Source organism: Neomonachus schauinslandi, chromosome X (genome assembly GCF_002201575.2).
Source record: "Neomonachus schauinslandi chromosome X, ASM220157v2, whole genome shotgun sequence".
In the NCBI taxonomy this organism is placed as follows: domain Eukaryota; kingdom Metazoa; phylum Chordata; class Mammalia; order Carnivora; family Phocidae; genus Neomonachus; species Neomonachus schauinslandi.
Genome location: NC_058419.1, coordinates 21382470 through 21396912, shown reverse-complemented (window position 1 = coordinate 21396912; position 14443 = coordinate 21382470). Strand labels below are relative to the sequence as shown.

Genomic DNA, 14443 nt, shown 5'->3' with positions numbered 1-14443 from the left:
TCAACACCCAAAGAACAAAGAATCCAATCAAGAAATGGGCAGAAGACATGAACAGACATTTTTCCAAAGAAGACATCCAAATGGCCAACAGACACATGAAAAAGTGCTCAATATCGCTCGGCATCAGGGAAATCCAAATCAAAACCTCAATGAGATACCACCTCACACCAGTCAGAATGGCTAAAATTAACAAGTCAGGAAATGACAGATGTTGGCGGGGATGCGGAGAAAGGGGAACCCTCCTACACTGTTGGTGGGAATGCAAGCTGGTGCAGCCACTCTGGAAAACTGTATGGAGGTTCCTCAAAAAGTTGAAAATAGAGCTACCATATGATCCAGCAATTGCACTACTGGGTATTTACCCCAAAGATACAAAAGTAGGGATCCGAAGGGGTACGTGCACCCCGATGTTTATAGCAGCAATGTCCACAATAGCCAAACTGTGGAAAGAGCCAAGATGTCCATCGACAGATGAATGGATAAAGAAGTGGTGTATATATACAATGGAATATTATGCAGCCGTCAAAAGGAATGAGATCTTGCCATTTGCAACGACGTGGATGGAACTGGAGGGTATTATGTTGAGTGAAATAAGTCAAACAGAGAAAGACATGTATCATATGATCTCACTGATATGAGGAATTCTTAATCTCAGGAAACAAACTGAGGGTTGCTGGAGTGGGGGGTGGGGTGGGAGGGATGGGGTGACTGGGTGATAGACACTGGGGAGGGTATGTGCTCTCGTAAGCGCTGTGAATTGTGCAAGACTGTTGAATCTCAGATCTGTACCTCTGAAACAAATAATGCAATATATGTTAAGAAAAAAAAAGAAGAAGAAGAAGGTAGCAGGAGGGGAAGAATGAAGCGGGGGAAGTTGGAGGGGTAGACGTACCATGAGAGATGATGGACTCTGAAAAACAAACAGGGTTCTAGAGGGGAGGGGGGTGGGAGGATGGGTTAGCCTGGTGGTGGGTATTGAGGAGGGCACATTCTGCATGGAGCACTGGGTGTTATGCACAAACAATGAATCATGGCACACTTCATCTAAAACTAATGATGTAATGTATGGGGATTAACATAAGAATAAAAAAATTTAAAAAAAAAGAATCATTTGTGGTTTTATTAAACTACAGTCTTAATTAGTTGGTCAGAGGCTATGTCTGTAATTCTGCATCTCTAACAAGCTCCTCAGTGATACCCCTGCACTGGTCTGCAGAACATACCATGAGTACAGATGTTCAAGCCTATTTTCTGTTCCTCTCTTGTGGGATATAAATTTTCCTCCTTCATAGTAGTTATTCATGTGCATATCTTAACCTCCTTAATAAACCATTAACTCTCATAGCAAACTCTGAATTTCTTTGGCATTTTGTTTTTCTCACCCAGCCTCTCTCCAGCACCAGGAATAGTCTTGTACCTTCAGAAGTACTTAATAAATATTTGAATAAATGATAAGCAGTATCAACTAATTTAGAATGTTGAGCATAAGCTTTTTAAAGTTTATTTAAATTCTAGTTAACATGTAGTGTAATATTAGTTTCAGGTGTACAACATAGTAATTCAGTACTTCCATACATTACCCAGTGCTCATCACAACAGGAGCATAAACTTTTGAAAGGCATCATTACTTATGCCAGGTTTTGGACTATGCTTAGTGCAATCACTTGTTTGAAAATGGTTTGTTGAAAAATCCATTCCCACATAGCCCAAACTAAGGGAGAATCTGCCAGATAGCTGAGCTGAGTTAAGTGGAATTCAGCAAATGGAAACCACATTTTATCAAAGACTTTTCCCCTCCATGGGCTGCGACCATTTCAAAGGAAATACTAATCCTTATGTTTGGAATTCATTTTCAGAGAGCCTCTCTGCTTCATAAGAGTAATTTTGTGCCCACACAGCTTCATGAGTCAGTTTGATAATTTTTGAAGAGGTGGTTGGCTTTTTTTTCCCCACCTGGAAGCACTCAATGATCTTCCATTTGGAAAGTGTCAAGTCAGGTTGCAATTAAAGCTGAATGAGGAGGACTCTTCTCAGGCCCGCTTTTAGCCTGTTCTTTCCTCAGTCCTGACATATGTTCTGGGCCTTGAGGGTTAGAGTGGAAGAAGGGAGAGGAGATGAAGTGGGATGGGGTTGAAAACAGAGACTACTTTGTAATCTAATCTGATTCATATGGAGCAAAGGAGACCTCAGGCCTCCAGCATCACTCCTCTAGCCTGCATAATGAAACCCCTAACTGGAACTATTTTCTACTTGGAAATTGTCATAAATGAGACAGGGCTGAAGTTTCTCTTTTGGTCTCTGTCTGGAAAAAGGTTTCACAAGTAAATGAATCATGTTACCAAGATTTTAGAGGTTCTTAGCCTAGTTGAGGAAATAAGTTTTAGTCTCTATTAGCCGCTCAACTAAAGCATCAATCACAAACCACAGAACTTCAGAGTGGGGTCCTCACTTCTCACCTACAGGCTCTCTCCTTGGCAGTACCTTGTTAGCCCTTAATTCCATGATTAGCCTTTGGAATTGAGAAAAAGATATTCAGACATGCTACTAATTTATACTGACTGCTCCCTTTCCTTACTGTGACTATGTAAGGGTTTACAGTATTATCAGTGCAGTGTGTCCTAATAAGTTGTTATTGCACATATTATTGTACATGACTTTGTAAGTATTCTACATGTTTTTGGCCTTCCCACTCCCTTGGTGAGAACGTGATAGCCTCACAATTCAAGAATGACAATGATCCCTGTTGAGCCAAGCCAGGTCACTAGGGAGCACAATTTAAGGAGGTGCTCACCCAAACACACTGACCCTGTACTTGCATGACCCTGAGAGAGACAGTCTTCTTAAATCCTATGCCTAAATGCCTTAAATCCTATCTTAGTCCAGGTTCTGATTCTCAAGGCAGAGAGCCCGAAGTTTCTGAGATCATTTGGGTAACAGTCAGGCCTTTCAACCCTCCTATCCCCTTTCTTTTTGGTAAATGCAGAGATCCGACAAATGCAAATGGGAGAAAATAAAAATGAAATTCAGCAATCGTGATTTTATTCATCATATGGATGTAAGACTGTCATTCTGCTCATTTGCCCTCTATGCTACAGCTAAACAAAGACTTGACATAGATTTTATAATGAGCACACATTCATTATTAGCTTTGGGGATCTCCTTTGATTTAAATCTTGACATTGCTCCTTAGTCTCAAAGCCCCCTGAATTTTTAGACCATCAATGACACATCTAAATGCAGACAAGCACATCATTCCTATCCATTGCCTAACTATACCCACTTGCAAGGCACATGTGGACACCACCTAATTAGCTGTGACGTGCATTTTGGCATATGTCGGAAGTTAAAGCCACTTCCTTAGAGGAACTCAAACTCCGAATTTATCTTTATTAAGGCCTTGTCCAAATGATAAATATACACTGCCTCCTTGCTATCTACTGCCTGGAAATAAATCACTTTAGGATTGATTTGCTAACAGCTTTCTTCACTCTAAGGGTCCTCCTGCCCCAGAGGTCACACTGTCCTTCTTCACAAATGCTGATAACCAAACAAAACACCAAGCTGATCATAGTGAACAAAGAAGGAAACCAGGGGCAAGGGTAAGCAATTCCCTTTGCACAGCCCAGAAAAAAACAGCCTTATAAGACACAATATCATATTCTAGAAACCTACCCCCCCCCCCCACAAACCACTGGTGAGTATATGAGTTAACAGATGGGATATATATAATATATACATATATATAAGTATATGGATATATATATTTAAATATATATATTTGCTTACTCTGAACTCTGGTACTTCAGTCAGGAATTACAAACTCCTCCAGGAATCCACCAAGTAGTATAAATAAGTAAAACTGGATGGGTTATGAAGCATCCAAGAGCAGTGGGGACTTCAGGGAAACAGAGAATGCATTTCTCATCCACTCCAGCCTCCTTTTGCCACATGGGAACATTGGCCAAATCCTGTTAGATCTTCTGATTCTTCAAGAGGAGGCAACTTGATTTTTTTCTAACATGATAGTTCCCATTTTTTAATTCAAATTCAATTAGCCAACGTATAGTACATTATTAGTTTTTGATATATTCAACTAAGGAATCACTGAACATTATAACACCCAGTGCTCATCATATCATGTGCCCTCTTTAATTCCCCTCACCCAGTTACCCCATCCCCCACCCACCTCCCTTTCCACAACCCTCAGTTTGTTTCCCGGAGTCAAGAGTCTCCTATAGTTTGTCTCCTTCTGATTTCTTCCCATTCAGTTTTCTCTCCCTTCCCCTATTGTCCTCTGCACTATTCCTTATGTTCCACATATGAGTGAAACCATATGATAATTGTGTTTCTCTGATTGTCTTATTTCGCTCAGCATAATCCCCTCCAGTTCCATCCATGTCGATGTAAATGGTAGATATTCATCCTTTCTGATGGCTAATATTCCATTGTATATATATAAACCACATCTTCTTTATCCATTCATCTGTTGAAGGACATCTGGGCTCCTTCCACAGTTTGGCTATTGTGGGTATTGCTGTTATGAACATTGGGGTGCAGGTGCCCCTTCTTTTCACTACATCTGTATCTTTGAGGTAAATACCCAGTAGTGCAATTGCTGGGTCATAAGGTAGCTCTATTTTTAATGTCCTGAGGAACCTCCATACTCTTTTCCAGAGTGGCTGCACCAGCTTGCATTCCCACCAACAGTGTAAGAGGGTTCCCCTTTCTCCACATCCTCACCAACGTTTGTTGTTTCCTGTCTTGTTAATTTTGGCCATTCTCACTGGTGTAAGGTGGTAGCTCATTGTGGTTTTGATTTGTTATTTCCCTGATGGCAAGTGATGTGGAGCATTTTTTCATGTGTCTGTTAGCCATTTATAGGTCTTCTTTGGAGAAGTGTCTGTTCATGTCTTCCAAAAAGGAAACAGTCAACAAACCTAAGAGGTAACCCACAGAATGGGAGAAGATATTTGCAAATGGCATATCTGATAAAGGGCTGGCATCCAAGATCTATACAGTACTTATCAAACCCAGATTATTTGGTTTTTGGGTGTTGGGTTTGATAAGTACTTTATAGATCTTGGATACCAGCCCTTTATCAGATATGTCATTTGCAAATATATTCTCCCATTCTGTGGGTTGCCTCTTAGGTTTGTTGACTGTTTCCTTTTAAACCAAAGACTGTAATAAGAGATGAAGAAGGGCACTAGATCATAATAAAGGTGTCTATCCAACACAAAGATCTAACAATTATAAATATTTATGCTCCCAATTTGGGAGCAGTCAAACATATAAATCAATTAATAAGAAACATAAAGAAACTCATTGATAAGGATACAATAATAGCAAGGGACTTTAACATCTCACTCACAGCAATGGACAGATCATCTAAACAGAAGATGAACAAGGCAACAATGGCTTTGAATGACACACTTGACCAGATGAACTTCACAGATATATTCAGAGCATTTCATCCTAAAGTAGCAGAATACACATTTTTTTGAGCGCACATGGAACATTCTCCAGAATATGGAATGCCTGGGTGGCTCAGTCGTTAAGCGTCTGCCTTCGGCTCAGGTCATGATCCCTCAGTCCTGGAATCAAGCCCCACATTAGACTCCCTGCTCAGCGGGGAGCCTGCCTCTCCCTGCTGCCTGCTCCTCCCCCTCTCTGTCAAATAAACAAACAAAACCTTAAAAAAAAACATTCTCCAGAATACATCACACACTGGGTCACAAATCAGGCCTCAATCAGTACAAAAAGACTGAGATCATACCATGCACATTTTCAGACCACAATGCTATGAAACTTGAAGTCAACCACAAGAAAAAATTTGGAAAGACCACAAATACATGGAGGTTAAAGAACATCCTACTAAAGAGTGAGTGGATTAACCAGGAAATTAAAGATGAAAAAAAATACATGGAAGCAAATGAAAATGAGAACACGACAGTCAAAAACCTTTGGGATGCGGCAAAGGTGGTCCCAAGAGGGAGTATATATCAATACAGGCCTTCCTCAAGAAGAAAAATCAAATACACAACCTAAACTTACACCTAAAGGAGCTGGAAAAAGAACAGCAAATAAAGCCTAAAACAGCAGAAGGAAAATAATAAAGATTAGAGCAGAAATCTATATATATAAATACAGATAAGAAAAAAAAAAAAGAACAGATCAATGAAACTAGGAGCTGGTTCTTTGAGAGACTTAAGAAAATTGATAAACCCCAAGCCAGACTTATCAAAAAGAAAAGAGAAAGGACCCAAATAAATAAAATCACAAATGAAAGAGGAGAGATCACAACCAACACCACAGAAATACAAACATTATAAGGGAATATTGTGATATAAGTGTAAGAGAATATTATGAGCAATTATATGCCAACAAATTAGGCAATCTGGAAGAAATGGATAAATTCCTAGAAACATATAAACTATCAAAACTCAGATAGGAAGAAATAGAAAATTTGAACAGATCCATAACCAGCAGAGAAATGGAATCAGTAATCAAAAATCTCCCAACAAACTAGAGTCCAGGGCTGGATGGCTTCCCAAGGGAATTCTACCAAACATTTACAGAATAATTAATACCTATTCTTCTGAAGCTGTTCCAAAAAACAGAAATGGAAGGAAAACTTCCAAACTCATTCTACAAGGCCAGCATTGCCTTGATTCCAAAACCAAAGAGTCCCCTAAAAAGAATTACAGGCCAATATCCCTGATGAACATAGATGCAAAAATCACCGATGCAGGATCTAGTTACAATGTAGCTGTAAAGTGCTGCCTTGTCTTTGCCCCCTGCTCAAAATAAAGCTATTACCTTTCTAGCCCTGTCCACCATGGTGCTTAGCAGCCAGGGATGCATGGTCTCAGACATGTTTACCAAGTAAAACACTGACTTGAGGGGCGCCTGGGTGGCTCAGTCATTAAGCGTCTGCCTTCGGCTCAGATCATGATCCCAGGGTCCTGGGATCGACCCCCGCATTGGGCTCCCTGCTCAGCGGGGAGTCTACTTCTCCCTCTCTCACTCCCCCTGCTTGTATTCCCTCTCTCGCTGTGTCTCTCTCTGTCAAATAAATAAATAAAATCTTTAAAAAAATAAAAATTAAAAAATTAAAAAATCACCAAGATACTACCTAATTGAATCTAACAGTACATTAAAAGGATTATTCACCATGATCAAGTGCGATTTATTCCTGAGCTTCAGGGGTGGTTCAATATCTGTAAAACAATCAACATGATACAACACATTAATAAAAAATGGATAAAAACCATATGATCCTCTTAATAGATGCAGAAAAAGCATTTGACAAAATACAGTATCCTTTCTTGAATAAAAACCCTCAAGAAAGTAGGGATAGAAGGAACATACCTCAACATCATAAAGGCCATATATGAAAGACCCACAGCTATTATTATCCTCAATGCGAAAAAACAGAGCTTTTCCCCTAGGGTCAGGAATACAACAAGGATGTCCACTCTCACCACTGTTGTACAACATAATACTGGAAGTCCTAGCTGCAACTCTCAGACAACAAAAAGAGATAAAAAGCATCCAAATCAGCAAGGAAGAATTCAAAATTTCACTCTTCACGGACAACATGATACTCTATGTAAAAACCTGAAAGACCCCACCAGAAAACTCCTAGAACTGATTCATGAATTCATCAAAGTTGCAGGATATAAAATCAATGTACAGAAATCTGTTGCATTTCTATACACTAACAATGAGGCAGAAGAAAGAAATCAAGGAATCAATCCCATTTAGAATCCCACCAAAAACCATAAGATACCAATGAATAAACCTAACCAAAGAGGCAAAAGATTGGTACTCTGAAAACTATAGAACACTTATGAAAGAAATTGAGGAAGACACAAAGAAATTGGAAAATATTCCTTGCTCATGGATTGGAAGAACAAATACTGTTAAAATGTCTATGCTTCCCAGAGCAAGCTACACATTCAATGCAATCCCAATCAAAATAACATCTGCATTTTTCACAGAGCTGGAACAAACAATCCTAAAATTTGTATGGAAACAGAAAAGACCCTGAATAGCCAAAGTAATGTTGAAAAAGAAAACCAAAGCTGGAGGTATCACAATTCCAGACTTCAAGCTGTATTACAAAGCTGTCATCATTAAGACAGTATGGTACTAGCACAAAAACAGACACATAGATCAATGGAACAGAATAGAGAGCCCAGAAATGGACCCTCAACTCTATGGTCAACTAATCTTCAACAAAGCAGGAAAGAATGTCCAATGGAACAAAGACCGTCTCTTCAACAAATGGTGTTGGGGAAATTGGACAGCAACATGCAGAAGAATGAAACTGGACCACTTTCTTACACCATACACAAAAATAAATTCAAAATGGATGAAAGGCCTAAATGTGAGACAGGAAACCATCAAAATCCTAGAGGAGATTACAGGCAGCAACCACTTTGACCTCGGCTGCAGCAACTTCTTTCTAGTCATGCCTCTGGAGGCAAGGGAAACAAAAGGGAAAATGAACTACTGGGACCTCATCAAGATAAAAAGGCCTGCACAGTGAAGGAAACAATCAATAAAACTAAAAGGTAACCAACAGAATGGGAGAAGATATTTGCAAATGACATATTGGAGAAAGGACTACTACCCACAATCTATAGAGAACTCATCAAAATCAACACCCAAAAAACAAATAATACAGTTAAGAAATGGGCAGGAGACATGAACAGACATTTCTCCAAAGAAGACATACAACTGGCTGACACGTGAAAAAATGCTCAAAATCACTCATTATCAGGGAAATACAAATCAAAACCACAATGAGATACCACCTCACACCTGTCAGAATGGCTAAAATTATCAACTCAGAAAACAACAAATGTTGGAGAGGATGCAGAGAAAGGGGAACCCTCTTATACTGTTGATGGGAATGTAAACTGGTTCAGCCATTCTGGAAAACAGTATGGAGGTTCCTCAAAAAGTTAAAAATAGAACTACCCTACCACCCAGCAATTGCACTACTAGGTGTTTATGCAAAAGATAAAAAAGTGCTGATCTGAAGGGGCACATGCTCCCCAGTGTTTATAGCAGCATTATCAACAATAGCCAAATTATGGAAAGACCCCAAATATCCATCAATTGATGAATGGACAAAGAGGAGGTGGTGTATGTGTGTGTGTGCTGGAATATTACTCAGCCATCAAAAAGAATGAAATCTTGCCATTTACAACAATGTGGATAGAACTAGAGTGTATTATGCTAAGTGAAATAAGTCAGTCAGAGAAAGACAAATATCATATGATTTCACTCATACATAGAATTTAAGAAACAGGGGCACCTAGGTGACTCAGTCGGTTAAGTGTCTGCCTTTGGTTCAAGTCATGATCCCAGGGTCCTGGGATCGAGCCCTGTGTCGGGCTCTCTGCTTGGTGGGGAGCCTGCTTCTCCTTCTCCCTGTGCCTGCCTCCCTGCCTACTTGTGCTCTCTCTCTGTCAAATAAATAAAATCTTTAAAAAAAAAAAGAATTTAAGAAACAAAACAGATGGGACATAGGGGAAGGGAAGGAAAAATAAGTAAGATAAAAATAGAGAGGGAGGCAAACCATAAGAGACTCTTAACTGTCAAGAACAAACATAGTTACCAGAGTGGAGGTGGGTGGGGGGATGGGCTAAATGGGTGATGGGTATTAAGGAGGGCACATGTTGTGATGAGCACTGGGTTTTATATGTAAGTGATGAATCACTAAATTCTACTCCTGAAACCAATACTACACTCTAACTGGAATATAAATAAGTAAATAAATAAACAGGTAAATAAATAAAGTGAATTTTCACCAACTCCAGAGACTGTTGCATTTTCCTAATGGATCTTCATGTGATCAAAACACTGGAAACACTTTAGTTTTGACTCCTCTCAATCAATGGTCTATATGTTAAAGCATGAAACACTAGAAAACCATCTTCATTTTAAGGAACTTTTACACTCTAAAAAAGAACCACCCTGTTAAGGCCACTTTTAGGCAACAGGTGTGAGTGATGGAATGTAGAAAGGGTCCACAGGGACCCCCTGGCTAAATCCAGACAGGTCCATAGGGTGAACCACCTCAAAATATCCATAGGCCCTAACTAACCAATAGTCTACTTATAACTAAGCCCAGTTACCAAAAAAGGTAAAATTCCATACTTGGCCATACCTTCTCATCTTCCCCCTTTAAAAACAGCCCTCACCCACTGCCTCATTGCAGACATCCATCCTCTTCTTTGCTGGCCTGCTGGCGGCCCACTCTCTTGCAGTGTATTCCAAACCCACTGCCTCATGGCAGACAGCCTCTCCTCTGCTATCTTGCCCTGCCCCCCCACTCCCCTGCTGTGTAATCAATAAACTTCTATCTCCTTTGTTCTGCCTCAGGTAGAATCCTTACAGTGCCCGCACCACTGGTTCCACCGGATCCTTGTCCTGCATTTGGGGGCCCCCATCCGATCAGACACCCCATTTAAATACCACACACCCCAACAATGTAGTTGATCTTTTAGGTAAGTTTGACAAACCCGGTCTTCCTAATGCAGAGCCACTGACAGCAGCGATTTCATCCAGCCCCTCTTCCACCAAACAACCTCCCTGATTTAAACATACCCCAGGAGGGGGGCGCCTGGGTGGCTCAGTTGGTTAAGCGACTGCCTTCGGCTCAGGTCATGATCCTGGAGTCCCGGGATCGAGTCCCGCATCGGGCTCCCTGCTCGGCAGGGAGTCTGCTTCTCCCTCTGGCCCTCCCCCCTCTCATGTGCTTGCTCTCTCTCATTCTCTCTCTCTCAAATAAATAAATAAAATCTTTAAACATACCCCAGGAGGAAAACAATGCTTCCTCCCAGCAAATGGTGAGTGAACCCACCTGCTGCCCATTGTTAGGTGCCAAGCAAAGCAATCAGACTTTCTTTGTATCAGCTGAAAGACCAGAAAATCACACACCCATGCCTAACTGACTCACACCTGTGCTCGAAAAGGTGGCAACAGCATTGAGCATCTTGGGACTAAATCTGGAATATTGTCTACTTCGAGCAAAATGACTTTTAGTGTTTCAGGCAAGCCTCAAACTTCTCTAACAGGCTACATATGATTTGGAATACACATTATTTGTTCTTTCTTCCTGGTAATCTTTCAAGTCTAAGTCCTGCCTAGTAGAGGACTTCCAGATCATGGCAATATGCAGAGATCCCAGGCATAGATCTAGAGTGGTCAGTCTGCAAATTAGCAGATAGTCCCTCCATATGTGCCTATGCACAAATGCATACCTCAACCCATAAGCAGACTCTGTTTTTAAGTAATAATGACAACAATTCTTTCTGTGCTTACTATATGTCAGGCACTGTTTTAACCAATATCTCATTTTCTACAGGTAAGGGAACTGAGGCATAGATCTGCTAAGTAACCTGCCTGAAGATTGCACAGCTAATAGATGTGAACTCAATTAACTCCATGTGTTTTTAATTAATTTATTCAAATCACTACTCTTAACACAATTAAAAATACTTGTGTTAAACCAATTACCATAATTTGCTGATTTTAAATCAATAAAGTCTTTAAATTACTGTCATTTTTATTCTTTTATCTTTGCCATAGCACTTACAGTTTGCTTTAGTCAGACAAATGGTAATGTCTGTGCTCCAAATTCTCTAGGTATGGCCCATCATGGAGAATCATTCCAACTCTCTGCTCATGCTCTTCTCCCAATTCCATCTCTACCTGTCAAAATCCTATACACTATACACCGGGACGCCTGGGTGGCTCAGTCGGTTAAGCGGCTGCCTTCGGCCCAGGTCATGATCCCAGAGTCCTGGGATCGAGTCCCACATCGGGCTCCTTGCTCAGCAGGGAACCTGCTTCTCCTTCTCCCTCTCTCTCCCTCTCCTTGTGCTCTCTCTGTCAAATAAATAAAACCTTTAAAAAAAAAATCCTATACACCTTCAAGAGCCATCTCAGATATTCCCTCCTCTCTGAACCTTTCCTAATCACCTAGCTAGATACAATCTCTTCTTCCTCATATTTCTCCTTTGGGAAATTGTTATGGTCTAGCTATTAGTGGATATTGGGGTGAATATTTATCTTCACCTTCTATTCAACCATAAGTTCCTTAGAGGCAGAAATTGGGCCACACCTATCTCCAAATCCTCCACAGAGCCAAACACAGTGCCTTGCAAACAGTGAATCCAAATATATGTTAACTGAATTGCATTTCCAGTTGAGGACTGCATGTACATGTTGCTATGAAACAAAGAAGCAACAACAGTGAGAGATGTGAGGGAAAAAATGTAAAGTGGGAAAGACGTCAGAATTGTAACAGCATAAGAAATAGCCAGAAGGCAATATGTACAAATACCAAAGTCTGCATGATGAAGGAAGCTAGGACAGGTATGAACCATGGGGCATGAGAATGTGCCAGGATGAAAACTCTAAGGTCATAAAGAGGACAGCATTGCTGAAAAGAAACCCACAGGCCCAAGATGGAGTCACTTATGCAAAGCCAAGTCACCAAATTAGAGCTTAATACCTAACCTAACTATAATTTTGATCTCCCCCAGAAATGTAGTCTTAATCAATTAGTCAGGAATTTTCTGATCTGCACCAAGGGGGTAATCTGTCACATGGGCCCTCTCCCTTCCCCTCCCCCTCAAAGGATGATGAGGTAATCTGCATGACAAGACCCCCTGCACTTTCTTCTAAGGGAAAGTGACCATGCCTGAAACAATTTTTTGTTTTGCTAATTACTTCCTTGCCCTATCCTCCTTCCTATAAAAATCTATTTTGTACAACTCCTCAGAGCTCCCCTCTAATCACTAGATGGGATGCTGCCTGACTCATGAATTGCTTAATAAAGCCAATTAGATCTTCAAACTTATTCCATTGAATTTTGTTTTTTAACAGCATACAAGCTAATATACTGATCACAGTGTCAAAAAAATAATGGGAATCCAGCATGATAGCCAAAATGATAAAATAATTAAAATTGGTCAAAGAGACATAAAGTCAAAAAGAGTCAACTAATGGAAAGAGAATAGTCAAAGCCATACAGAAAGTTTGATTACTTAATGCAGTATGATAATGGTCAGCTGGTTAAATGTCAAATTATTTCAGTAGAAATTTGGGCAAGAGTTTAATTTTAGGAAACTTACCATTACTGACTGACTCTTCCAAAATAGAAGAGGAGTAGTTTCATTTTGTACCACACTAACAATTTTTCTGTCCAGTCAGATTTTCACAACCCATTAACCATCTTGTCAGTAGACTAGAGAATCTGAGCTATACCTAGATCTTTTAAGAAATGCCTGGAGGTCTTATCAAAATCCTATAATAAGAGGACATGGTCTAGTCAATAGGGAAGGTCCACATTTGGAATGAGGCTTTGTGAGGGACCTGTTTCAGAGTGCTAATCCCTAGCCCATTTTTTATAGCTGGGATCAGCTCACACGTTCAAAAGGTGGTTCCAATATGCCAGCTCATGGATCTGTGCCAATCTGTGATGGAGTTTACCCTTGCTGGAGATGAAATAAAAACAAAGATAAAGATAACAAAGATTAAATTTAATTATGTTTTTGTCTTTTATTTTTTTGTCTAAGTTCGTTTTTATCTTTTTTTTAAAGAGACTAAGTTAGTCATATAATTTAATATAGTCAACTAAAATGGTTGTTTTTATTTTAATGCTCTGGCCTTCCTGCTTGCTTGTTTTTAAACTACCTCTTTCTTAAATAAAATAGTAACAGTAGTTGGTAGTTGTGTGTATGCGTGTTCTTACATGGCAAAATAAAATTCTGGCAATTTAATATTAGTTCTTCAAGTATATATCTATATTTATCTATCTACACACACACACACACACACAATTTTTCTTTTTTTAAACTGGTCTAAGAACCTCTGCTCAGAAAAATGTTGATAACCTTAATAAGTATATACAAGGATTAGAGTAAGCCAATTCCAATTAACAGCCAAATTCAGCAGTCTTATCCTACTGGTGGTAGGTAGCCATTTTCTTCAAACACAAAGGACAGTATAGTTATACAAGGCTATTAATTTCTTGCAAGAGTCTATTTAGGAAAATCTATGAATTAATATTGTTAAGGTTAATAATCTATTAAGACATATTACTTATAGGGGCGCCTGGGTGGCTCAGTCGTTAAGCGTCTGCCTTCGGCTCAGATCATGATCCCAGGGTCCTGGGATGGAGCCCCGCATCGGGCTCCCTGCTCCGCGGGAAGCCTGCTTCTCCCTCTCCCACTCTCCCTGCTTGTGTTCCCTCTCTCACTGTGTCTCTCTCTCTGTCAAATAAATAAATAAAATCTTAAAAAAAAAAGACATATTACTTATAATTATTCCATTTAATGTGCAGAGCATGTAAATAGTGCTTCTGAACATTCTAAAGAGAGATGCAATCATATATTTACCCTTGAATCAGGCACTCCCA

At 39.9% G+C, this 14443-nt stretch overlaps 1 non-coding gene across 1 annotated transcript; it reads left to right on the top strand.

Annotated features, from left to right (window-relative positions):
- Positions 1-6745: 6745 nt before the first annotated feature.
- On the top strand, positions 6746-6876 carry LOC123323524. The gene has a single exon (XR_006539458.1). It is a non-coding gene; the product is annotated as a small nucleolar RNA SNORA63 (small nucleolar RNA).
- Positions 6877-14443: the final 7567 nt, after the last annotated feature.